This window comes from Crinia signifera, chromosome 2, assembly GCF_055691185.1.
Source record: "Crinia signifera chromosome 2, ASM5569118v1, whole genome shotgun sequence".
Taxonomy (NCBI): Eukaryota; Metazoa; Chordata; class Amphibia; order Anura; family Myobatrachidae; genus Crinia; species Crinia signifera.
In genome coordinates this window covers 224,978,070-224,988,288 of record NC_139218.1, presented here as the reverse complement: position 1 = coordinate 224,988,288, position 10,219 = coordinate 224,978,070, and positions in this window count along the sequence as shown.

Genomic DNA, 10,219 nt, shown 5'->3' with positions numbered 1-10,219 from the left:
CCATTTTTTTACGACATTTTGGTATTTTTCACAAAAAAACACAGACTGTATCGACGAAAATTTACCACTAACTTGAAGTACAATGTGTCACGAGAAAACAATCTCAAAATCACTAGGATAAGTAAAAGCAAAAAAAAGTTATCCCCACTTAAGTGATACATGTCAGATTTGAAAAAAAGGGCTCTGTCAGGAAGGCAAAAACAGGCTGCAGCGGGAAGGGGTTAAGGAACATAAACTGACTGGTACAGTACATTAGGTGGCATAAAGGTTATAAATGAATATGAACACTTATGGGGCATACACACAAGGATTTGAGCTTGGTTTCTAAGCAATCTGTCTAGATCGCTTAGAAATTAAGCACAAATCACTTGCTTTGTGCAGAACTAGATTGCTTGGCTCAAAGGCACAGTTATGCCGTGTGTATGGGGCATTAAATATAGATAAATGTAAGTCAAAGGCTAGAATGCATGTATCTGACTAGGCAATACCGACTTAGTCTAGTTCCTAAAGTACATGCAGCCATAAGGCAAAAGTTTGACATGCGCGAGTATGAAAAAGTAAAAACAAAAAATGAAAAACCACGTTAACCTTTTCATGTGTTGACTACTGTCATGTTGACCGATCATGGGTCTTCAAACTGTGGCCCTCCAAATGTTGTGAAACTACAAATCCCAGCATGCCTTGCCACCATTTTAACACTTCCTTATAGCAAAACTGGCAAGGCATGCTGGGTTTTGTAGTTTCACGACATCTGGAGGGCCACAGTTTGAAGACCCATGATCTTGATGATCTATCCATGGGATGGGGATCTTTTGGCCATCCAGTTGTTGAACATCTCATCCTAACATGCCCTGCAAGAGTTTTAGCATGGACAAATAGAAAAAAAACTAACGGCATGCTGGGATGTGTAGTTCAACAACAGCTGGAGGGACAAGTATCTAGATCACCCCATCTGTGATCTAGACACTTGATAGACACATGAAAAGGTTGAAGTGAAATTTTTTTTATTTTAATTTTTCTACTTTAACATACATATGGACTTTGATTGGGAAGGGTAAAGTGCCAAGTGCAGCAAGTCATCTGTCCCAAAGCGTACTAATTGGGTCCATATGTAATGTGTTGACGCAAAAAAAAACCCCTTTAACTCATCCGCTTTTTCCATGTTGACCTATTAACTGTTAGACACTGTAGACCAGCTGTTACTGAACTACACATCCCAGCATGCCCTGCTACAGTTTTGCTATTTGGCCATACTAAAACTGTTGCAGGGCATGCTGTGATGTGTAGTTCAACAACATCTGGATGACTGAAGGTTCCTCTCCCCTGGTGTAGACCTTTTAATCTGGAACCCTAAGGACACTTGTGTTATGGTTTGTCAGACGTACTACCCCAGTTAACTCCGTACCTGCCACTGTCCCAGAGCAAGGCCAGACACCCAGCCAATTTGAAGCTAAATACATTTCTTAGCTTGTCCCTCCCCACTGAGATCCTAATAGCCAGGATGGAATACAGCAACAGGACCCATTGAATGAAGCTAGGCTTTCTGTCACTCGGTGCAAATACTCCGCTCAGGTTATCATGTTTATTAGAAGTTGACCATGGGGTGGCAGCATTCAGTCTATTTTACTTTATAATGCAAACCTAGTTAGCACTACTGTATGTATGTCTGTCCTTTTGTATATCCATTGCAAGCTATCAAAAATCAAATCTGATATATTAAATAAATGAATTGGAAATCACTTTAATAAATATATATTTGTTGGTTTTCAACAAATTATGAATAGCTGCTTAAAATGCAACTTTTTTAATTATACGTGGAAATTAGTGATTGAGGTTTATTGACCACCGCTCACCTCCATCCGGGGGTCCCTGCTCCCAACTAACGCCCCCCCAGTGGCCGGTGGCCGGACCTGCAGACATCCTAGGATAACTGATGGGTGAGGGCACTTGATATCTGTGATATCAACCAGTCTAGCACCTATGGACTTCGGGCACCCTTAGTTCAGTCTTCCAAATATTGTCTCCTCTTAATAGTTGTATTCTGTGATCCCCAGACAATAATAATCTCCCATATTATACTTGATGCTCTAAATTGTGCATTTTTTCAAAATGGCAAGCCCTACACCATGGGTCTTCAAACAGTGGCCCTCCAAATGTTGTGAAACTACAGCGGAGGAGGCATATGCCATGCTTGCCTCTGACTCTGACACAGCCAGTGATGCAAGCGGGGAATTTGAAGGATTCATCTTAAGCTCCTCTTCCTCCTCTAGTGATGAGGGACCCCCTCAAAGACGCCCCCGTAGAGCAGCTGAGACCCCCCCCCCCCCAAAAAAAAATAATTGATCTCGTATGGACCCCACCACCAGACAATTTTGAGCCCCAGGTTCCTGAGTTTTTGGCCATCCCAGGAATCCAATTTGATTCCACAGGTCTCAGAGAAATTGACTTTTTCAAATTATTTTTCTCTGATGATTTTATAAATTTAATGGTGGACCAAACTAATTTATATGCCCAGCAGTTTATTGCTCAAAACCCCACGTCATCATTTGCTAGGTGGACCCCTGTAGATGCAGTAGAGATGATGATGTTTTGGGGTCTGGTGTTTCATATGGGCATAGTAAAAAAGCCAGAAATTAGGCAATATTGGAGTACAGATGTTCTGTACAGCACCCCACTTTACCGTATGGCCATGACCCGGACTCGTTTTGAGTTAATCCTTAAATTTTTGCATTACAACGATAATGCACAGTGCCCACCCAGAGATGATCCCACCTTTGACCGGCTATTCAAAGTCAGGCCGGTCATTGATCATTTCAGTGCCAAATTTGCAGAGATGTACATCCCAGATAAATTCATTTGCATAGACGAGTCCCTTATACATTTTAAAGGAAGGGTTAAATTCCGCCAGTACCTTCCCAATAAGAGGGCAAGGTATGGCATAAAAATGTATAAGCTGTGTGAAAGCACCTCAGGGTACACCCACAGGTTTAGGGTAAATGAAGGGAAGGATTCAAGAATTGAACCGCCAGAATGCCCCCCCCTCCCTCGTAGGTGTTAGTGGAAAATATTTGGGAACCAGCAGGCAGAGGGCCCCAGTACTTCTAGTACTGGCCCCCGTATTGTACCAGGGCAGCATTTTCCTGATGAAATCCCCTCCACTGGAAAAAAGGGCAGGACACAAAAAAGGTGCAAAGTTTGCTATAAAAAGGGAATAAGAAAGCAAACTATTTTCCAGTGTGACACTTGCCCCGACAAACCCGGCCTATGTATAAAGGAGTGTTTTAAAATATACCACACATCTATGGATTATTAGGTTCATCATTTCACCGTGCTTCGGGGGTCTTGCTAATGCCACATAGCACCCACCATTCATTCCACCAGAATCTGAGCCGCAAAATCCAAAAATCACTCCTTCCCTTCTGAGTCCTGCCATGCACCCAACTGGTATTTTTTGGTCACATGTGAGGCATTGCCGTACTCGGGAGAAATTGGGGCACAGATTTTGGGGTGCTTTTTCTCCTTCATACCTTATGAAAATGAAAAATTTTGAGCCAGAACTGCATTTTTGTGTAAAAAAATGTAATTTTTCATTTGCACAGCCCAGTTGTATCAAAATTGGTGAAACCCCTGGGGGTTTGAAATGTACACTATACCCCTAGATGAATTCCCTGAGGGGTGTAGTTTGCAAAATGGGGTCACTTGTGGGGGGGTTCCACTGTATTGGTGCTTTGGGGGTCTTGCTAATGCGACATAGCACCCACCAACATTCCACCAGAATCTGTGCTGCAAAATCCAAATATCACTCCTTCCCTTCTGAGTCCTGCCATTTTTTGGTCACACATGAAGCATTGCCGTACTCGGGAGAAATTGGGGCACAGATTTTGGGGTGCTTTGTCTCCTTCATTCCTTGTGAAAATGAAAAATTTTGAGCTAGAACTGCATTTTTGTGTAAAAAATTTAATTTTTCATTTTCACTGCCCAGTTGTTCCACAATTGGTGAAACCCCGGGGGTTTGAAATGTACATTATACCTCTAGATGAATTCCCAGAGGGGTGTAGTTTGCAAAATGGGGTCACTTGTGGGGGGCTTCCACTGTATTGGTGCTTCAGGGGTCTTGCTAATGCGACATAGCACCCACCAAAATTCCACCAGAATCTGAGCTGCAAAATCCAAAAATCACTCCTTCCCTTCTGAGTCCTGCCATGCACCCAACTGGTATTTTTTGGTCACATGTGAGGCATTGCCATACTCGGGAGAAATTGGTGCACAGATTTTGGGGTGCTTTTTCTCCTTCATACCTTATGAAAATGAAAAATTTTGAGCCAGAACTGCATTTTTGTGTAAAAAAATGTAATTTTTCATTTGCACAGCCCAGTTGTATCAAAATTGGTGAAACCCCTGGGGGTTTGAAATGTACACTATACCCCTAGATGAATTCCCTGAGGGGTGTAGTTTGCAAAATGGGGTCACTTGTGGGGGGCTTCCACTGTATTGGTGCTTTGGGGGTCTTGCTAATGCGACATAGCACCCACCAAAATTCCACCAGAATCTGAGCTGCAAAATACAAAAATCACTCCTTCCCTTCTGAGTCCTGCCATGCACCCAAATGGTATTTTTTGGTCACATATGAGGCATTGCCTTACTCGGGAGAAATTGGGGCACAGATTTTGGGGTGCTTTGTCTCCTTCATTCCTTGTGAAAATGAAAAATTTTGAGCCAGAACTGCATTTTTGTGTAAAAAATTTAATTTTTCATTTTCACTGCCCAGTTGTACCACAATTGGTGAAACCCCGGGGGGTTTGAAATGTACATTATACCCCTAGATGAATTCCCTGAGGGGTGTAGTTTGCAAAATGGGGTCACTTGTGGGGGGCTTCCACTGTATTGGTGCTTCAGGGGTCTTGCTAATGCGACATAGCACCCACCAAAATTCCACCAGAATCTGAGCTGCAAAATACAAAAATCACTCCTTCCCTTCTGAGTCCTGCCATGCACCCAAATGGTATTTTTTGGTCACATATGAGGCATTGCCGTACTCGGGAGAAATTGGGGCACAGATTTTGGGGTGCTTTGTCTCCTTCATTCCTTGTGAAAATGAAAAATTTTGAGCCAGAACTGCATTTTTGTGTAAAAAATTTAATTTTTCATTTTCACTGCCCAGTTGTACCACAATTGGTGAAACCCCGGGGGGTTTGAAATGTACATTATACCCCTAGATGAATTCCCTGAGGGGTGTAGTTTGCAAAATGGGGTCACTTGTGGGGGGCTTCCACTGTATTGGTGCTTCGGGGGTCTTGCTAATGCGACATAGCACCCACTAAAATTCCACCAGAATCTGAGCTGCAAAATACAAAAATCACTCCTTCCCTTCTGAGTCCTGCCATGCACCCAAATGGTATTTTTTGGTCACATGTGAGGCATTGCCATACTCGGGAGAAATTGGTGCACAGATTTTGGGGTGCTTTTTCTCCTTCATACCTTATGAAAATGAAAAACTTTGAGCCAGAACTGCATTTTTGTGTAAAAAAAATTAATTTTTCATTTGCACAGCCCAGTTGTATCAAAATTGGTGAAACCCCTGGGGGTTTGAAATGTACACTATACCCCTAGATGAATTCCCTGAGGGGTGTAGTTTGCAAAATGGGGTCACTTGTGGGGGGCTTCCACTGTATTGGTGCTTCAGGGGTCTTGCTAATGCGACATAGCACCCACCAAAATTCCACCAGAATCTGAGCTGCAAAATACAAAAATCACTCCTTCCCTTCTGAGTCCTGCCATGCACCCAAATGGTATTTTTTGGTCACATATGAGGCATTGCCGTACTCGGGAGAAATTGGGGCACAGATTTTGGGGTGCTTTGTCTCCTTCATTCCTTGTGAAAATGAAAAATTTTGAGCCAGAACTGCATTTTTGTGTAAAAAATTTAATTTTTCATTTTCACTGCCCAGTTGTACCACAATTGGTGAAACCCCGGGGGGTTTGAAATGTACATTATACCCCTAGATGAATTCCCTGAGGGGTGTAGTTTGCAAAATGGGGTCACTTGTGGGGGGCTTCCACTGTATTGGTGCTTCAGGGGTCTTGCTAATGCGACATAGCACCCACCAAAATTCCACCAGAATCTGAGCTGCAAAATACAAAAATCACTCCTTCCCTTCTGAGTCCTGCCATGCACCCAAATGGTATTTTTTGGTCACATATGAGGCATTGCCGTACTCGGGAGAAATTGGGGCACAGATTTTGGGGTGCTTTGTCTCCTTCATTCCTTGTGAAAATGAAAAATTTTGAGCCAGAACTGCATTTTTGTGTAAAAAATTTAATTTTTCATTTTCACTGCCCAGTTGTACCACAATTGGTGAAACCCCGGGGGGTTTGAAATGTACATTATACCCCTAGATGAATTCCCTGAGGGGTGTAGTTTGCAAAATGGGGTCACTTGTGGGGGGCTTCCACTGTATTGGTGCTTCGGGGGTCTTGCTAATGCGACATAGCACCCACTAAAATTCCACCAGAATCTGAGCTGCAAAATACAAAAATCACTCCTTCCCTTCTGAGTCCTGCCATGCACCCAAATGGTATTTTTTGGTCACATGTGAGGCATTGCCATACTCGGGAGAAATTGGTGCACAGATTTTGGGGTGCTTTTTCTCCTTCATACCTTATGAAAATGAAAAATTTTGAGCCAGAACTGCATTTTTGTGTAAAAAAAATTAATTTTTCATTTGCACAGCCCAGTTGTATCAAAATTGGTGAAACCCCTGGGGGTTTGAAATGTACACTATACCCCTAGATGAATTCCCTGAGGGGTGTAGTTTGCAAAATGGGGTCACTTGTGGGGGGCTTCCACTGTATTGGTGCTTTGGGGGTCTTGCTAATGCGACATAGCACCCACCAAAATTCCACCAGAATCTGAGCTGCAAAATACAAAAATCACTCCTTCCCTTCTGAGTCCTGCCGTGCACCCAAATGGTATTTTTTGGTCACATATGAGGCATTGCCGTACTCGGGAGAAATTGGGGAACAGATTTTGGGGTGCTTTGTCTCCTTCATTCCTTGTGAAAATGAAAAATTTTGAGCCAGAACTGCATTTTTGTGTAAAAAATTTAATTTTTCATTTTCACTGCCCAGTTGTACCACAATTGGTGAAACCCCGGGGGGTTTGAAATGTACATTATACCCCTAGATGAATTCCCTGAGGGGTGTAGTTTGCAAAATGGGGTCACTTGTGGGGGGCTTCCACTGTATTGGTGCTTCGGGGGTCTTGCTAATGCGACATAGCACCCACCAAAATTCCACCAGAATCAGAGCTGCAAAATACAAAAATCACTCCTTCCCTTCTGAGTCCTGCCATGCACCCAAATGGTATTTTTTGGTCACATGTGAGGCATTGCCGTACTCGGGAGAAATTGGGGCACAGATTTTGGGGTGCTTTGTCTCCTTCATTCCTTGTGAAAATGAAAAATTTTGAGCCAGAACTGCATTTTTGTGTAAAAAATTTAATTTTTCATTTTCACTGCCCAGTTGTACCACAATTGGTGAAACCCCGGGGGGTTTGAAATGTACATTATACCCCTAGATGAATTCCCTGAGGGGTGTAGTTTGCAAAATGGGGTCACTTGTGGGGGGGTTCCTAACTTTTAGCATCTTATGGTGCCTAGAAACCTACATGGTGCCTAAAAAATAATCTCATAAAAAGGAGGCTCCAAAATCAAGTAGGTGCTCCTTCTATTATGAAGCCTGTGGTTTGGTCAACGTGCACACTAGGGCCACATATAGGATATTTATGAAAACAAAAGAATTGGGGGAATCAATTTTTAGTCACATTTCTCTAGTAAAATGTACTGTGTTCCTTAGAAAAATGTATTAAAATTGAAAATCTGCAAAAAAAATGAAATTTTGAAATTTCACCTACACTTTGTTTTAATTCCTGTGAAACACCTAAAGGGTTAACAAACTTCCAAAATGCTGTTTTGAATACTGTGAGGGGTGCAGTTTTTGAAATGGCATCATTTATGGGGGTGTCTCACATACAAGTCCCTCAAAGTCACATCAGAACTGAACTGGTCCCTAAAAAAATCAGTGTTTGAAATTTTCTTGAAAATTTGAGAATTTGCTATTCATATTTTAAGCCTCCTAGTGTCCAAAAAAATTAAAAGGAGGTTGAAATAATGATGGCAACATAAAGTAGACATATGGTCTATGTTAGTTATTAACTATTTTGAGTGGTATGATTATTTGTCTCACAAGCAGAAAATTTAACATTTTGAAAATTGCAAAATTTTCCATTTTTTTACGACATTTTGGTATTTTTCACAAAAAAACACAGACTGTATCGACGAAAATTTACCACTAACTTGAAGTACAATGTGTCACGAGAAAACAATCTCAAAATCACTAGGATAAGTAAAAGCAAAAAAAAGTTATCCCCACTTAAGTGATACATGTCAGATTTGAAAAAAAGGGCTCTGTCAGGAAGGCAAAAACAGGCTGCAGCGGGAAGGGGTTAAGGAACATAAACTGACTGGTACAGTACATTAGGTGGCATAAAGGTTATAAATGAATATGAACACTTATGGGGCATACACACAAGGATTTGAGCTTGGTTTCTAAGCAATCTGTCTAGATCGCTTAGAAATTAAGCACAAATCACTTGCTTTGTGCAGAACTAGATTGCTTGGCTCAAAGGCACAGTTATGCCGTGTGTATGGGGCATTAAATATAGATAAATGTAAGTCAAAGGCTAGAATGCATGTATCTGACTAGGCAATACCGACTTAGTCTAGTTCCTAAAGTACATGCAGCCATAAGGCAAAAGTTTGACATGCGCGAGTATGAAAAAGTAAAAACAAAAAATGAAAAACCACGTTAACCTTTTCATGTGTTGACTACTGTCATGTTGACCGATCATGGGTCTTCAAACTGTGGCCCTCCAAATGTTGTGAAACTACAAATCCCAGCATGCCTTGCCACCATTTTAACACTTCCTTATAGCAAAACTGGCAAGGCATGCTGGGTTTTGTAGTTTCACGACATCTGGAGGGCCACAGTTTGAAGACCCATGATCTTGATGATCTATCCATGGGATGGGAATCTTTTGGCCATCCAGTTGTTGAACATCTCATCCTAACATGCCCTGCAAGAGTTTTAGCATGGACAAATAGAAAAAAAACTAACGGCATGCTGGGATGTGTAGTTCAACAACAGCTGGAGGGACAAGTATCTAGATCACCCCATCTGTGATCTAGACACTTGATAGACACATGAAAAGGTTGAAGTGAAATTTTTTTTATTTTAATTTTTCTACTTTAACATACATATGGACTTTGATTGGGAAGGGTAAAGTGCCAAGTGCAGCAAGTCATCTGTCCCAAAGCGTACTAATTGGGTCCATATGTAATGTGTTGACGCAAAAAAAAACCCCTTTAACTCATCCGCTTTTTCCATGTTGACCTATTAACTGTTAGACACTGTAGACCAGCTGTTACTGAACTACACATCCCAGCATGCCCTGCTACAGTTTTGCTATTTGGCCATACTAAAACTGTTGCAGGGCATGCTGTGATGTGTAGTTCAACAACATCTGGATGACTGAAGGTTCCTCTCCCCTGGTGTAGACCTTTTAATCTGGAACCCTAAGGACACTTGTGTTATGGTTTGTCAGACGTACTACCCCAGTTAACTCCGTACCTGCCACTGTCCCAGAGCAAGGCCAGACACCCAGCCAATTTGAAGCTAAATACATTTCTTAGCTTGTCCCTCCCCACTGAGATCCTAATAGCCAGGATGGAATACAGCAACAGGACCCATTGAATGAAGCTAGGCTTTCTGTCACTCGGTGCAAATTCTCCGCTCAGGTTATCATGTTTATTAGAAGTTGACCATGGGGTGGCAGCATTCAGTCTATTTTACTTTATAATGCAAACCTAGTTAGCACTACTGTATGTATGTCTGTCCTTTTGTATATCCATTGCAAGCTATCAAAAATCAAATCTGATATATTAAATAAATGAATTGGAAATCACTTTAATAAATATATATTTGTTGGTTTTCAACAAATTATGAATAGCTGCTTAAAATGCAACTTTTTTAATTATACGTGGAAATTAGTGATTGAGGTTTATTGACCACCGCTCACCTCCATCCGGGGGTCCCTGCTCCCAACTAACGCCCCCCCAGTGGCCGGCGGCCGGACCTGCAGACATCCTAGGATAACTGATGG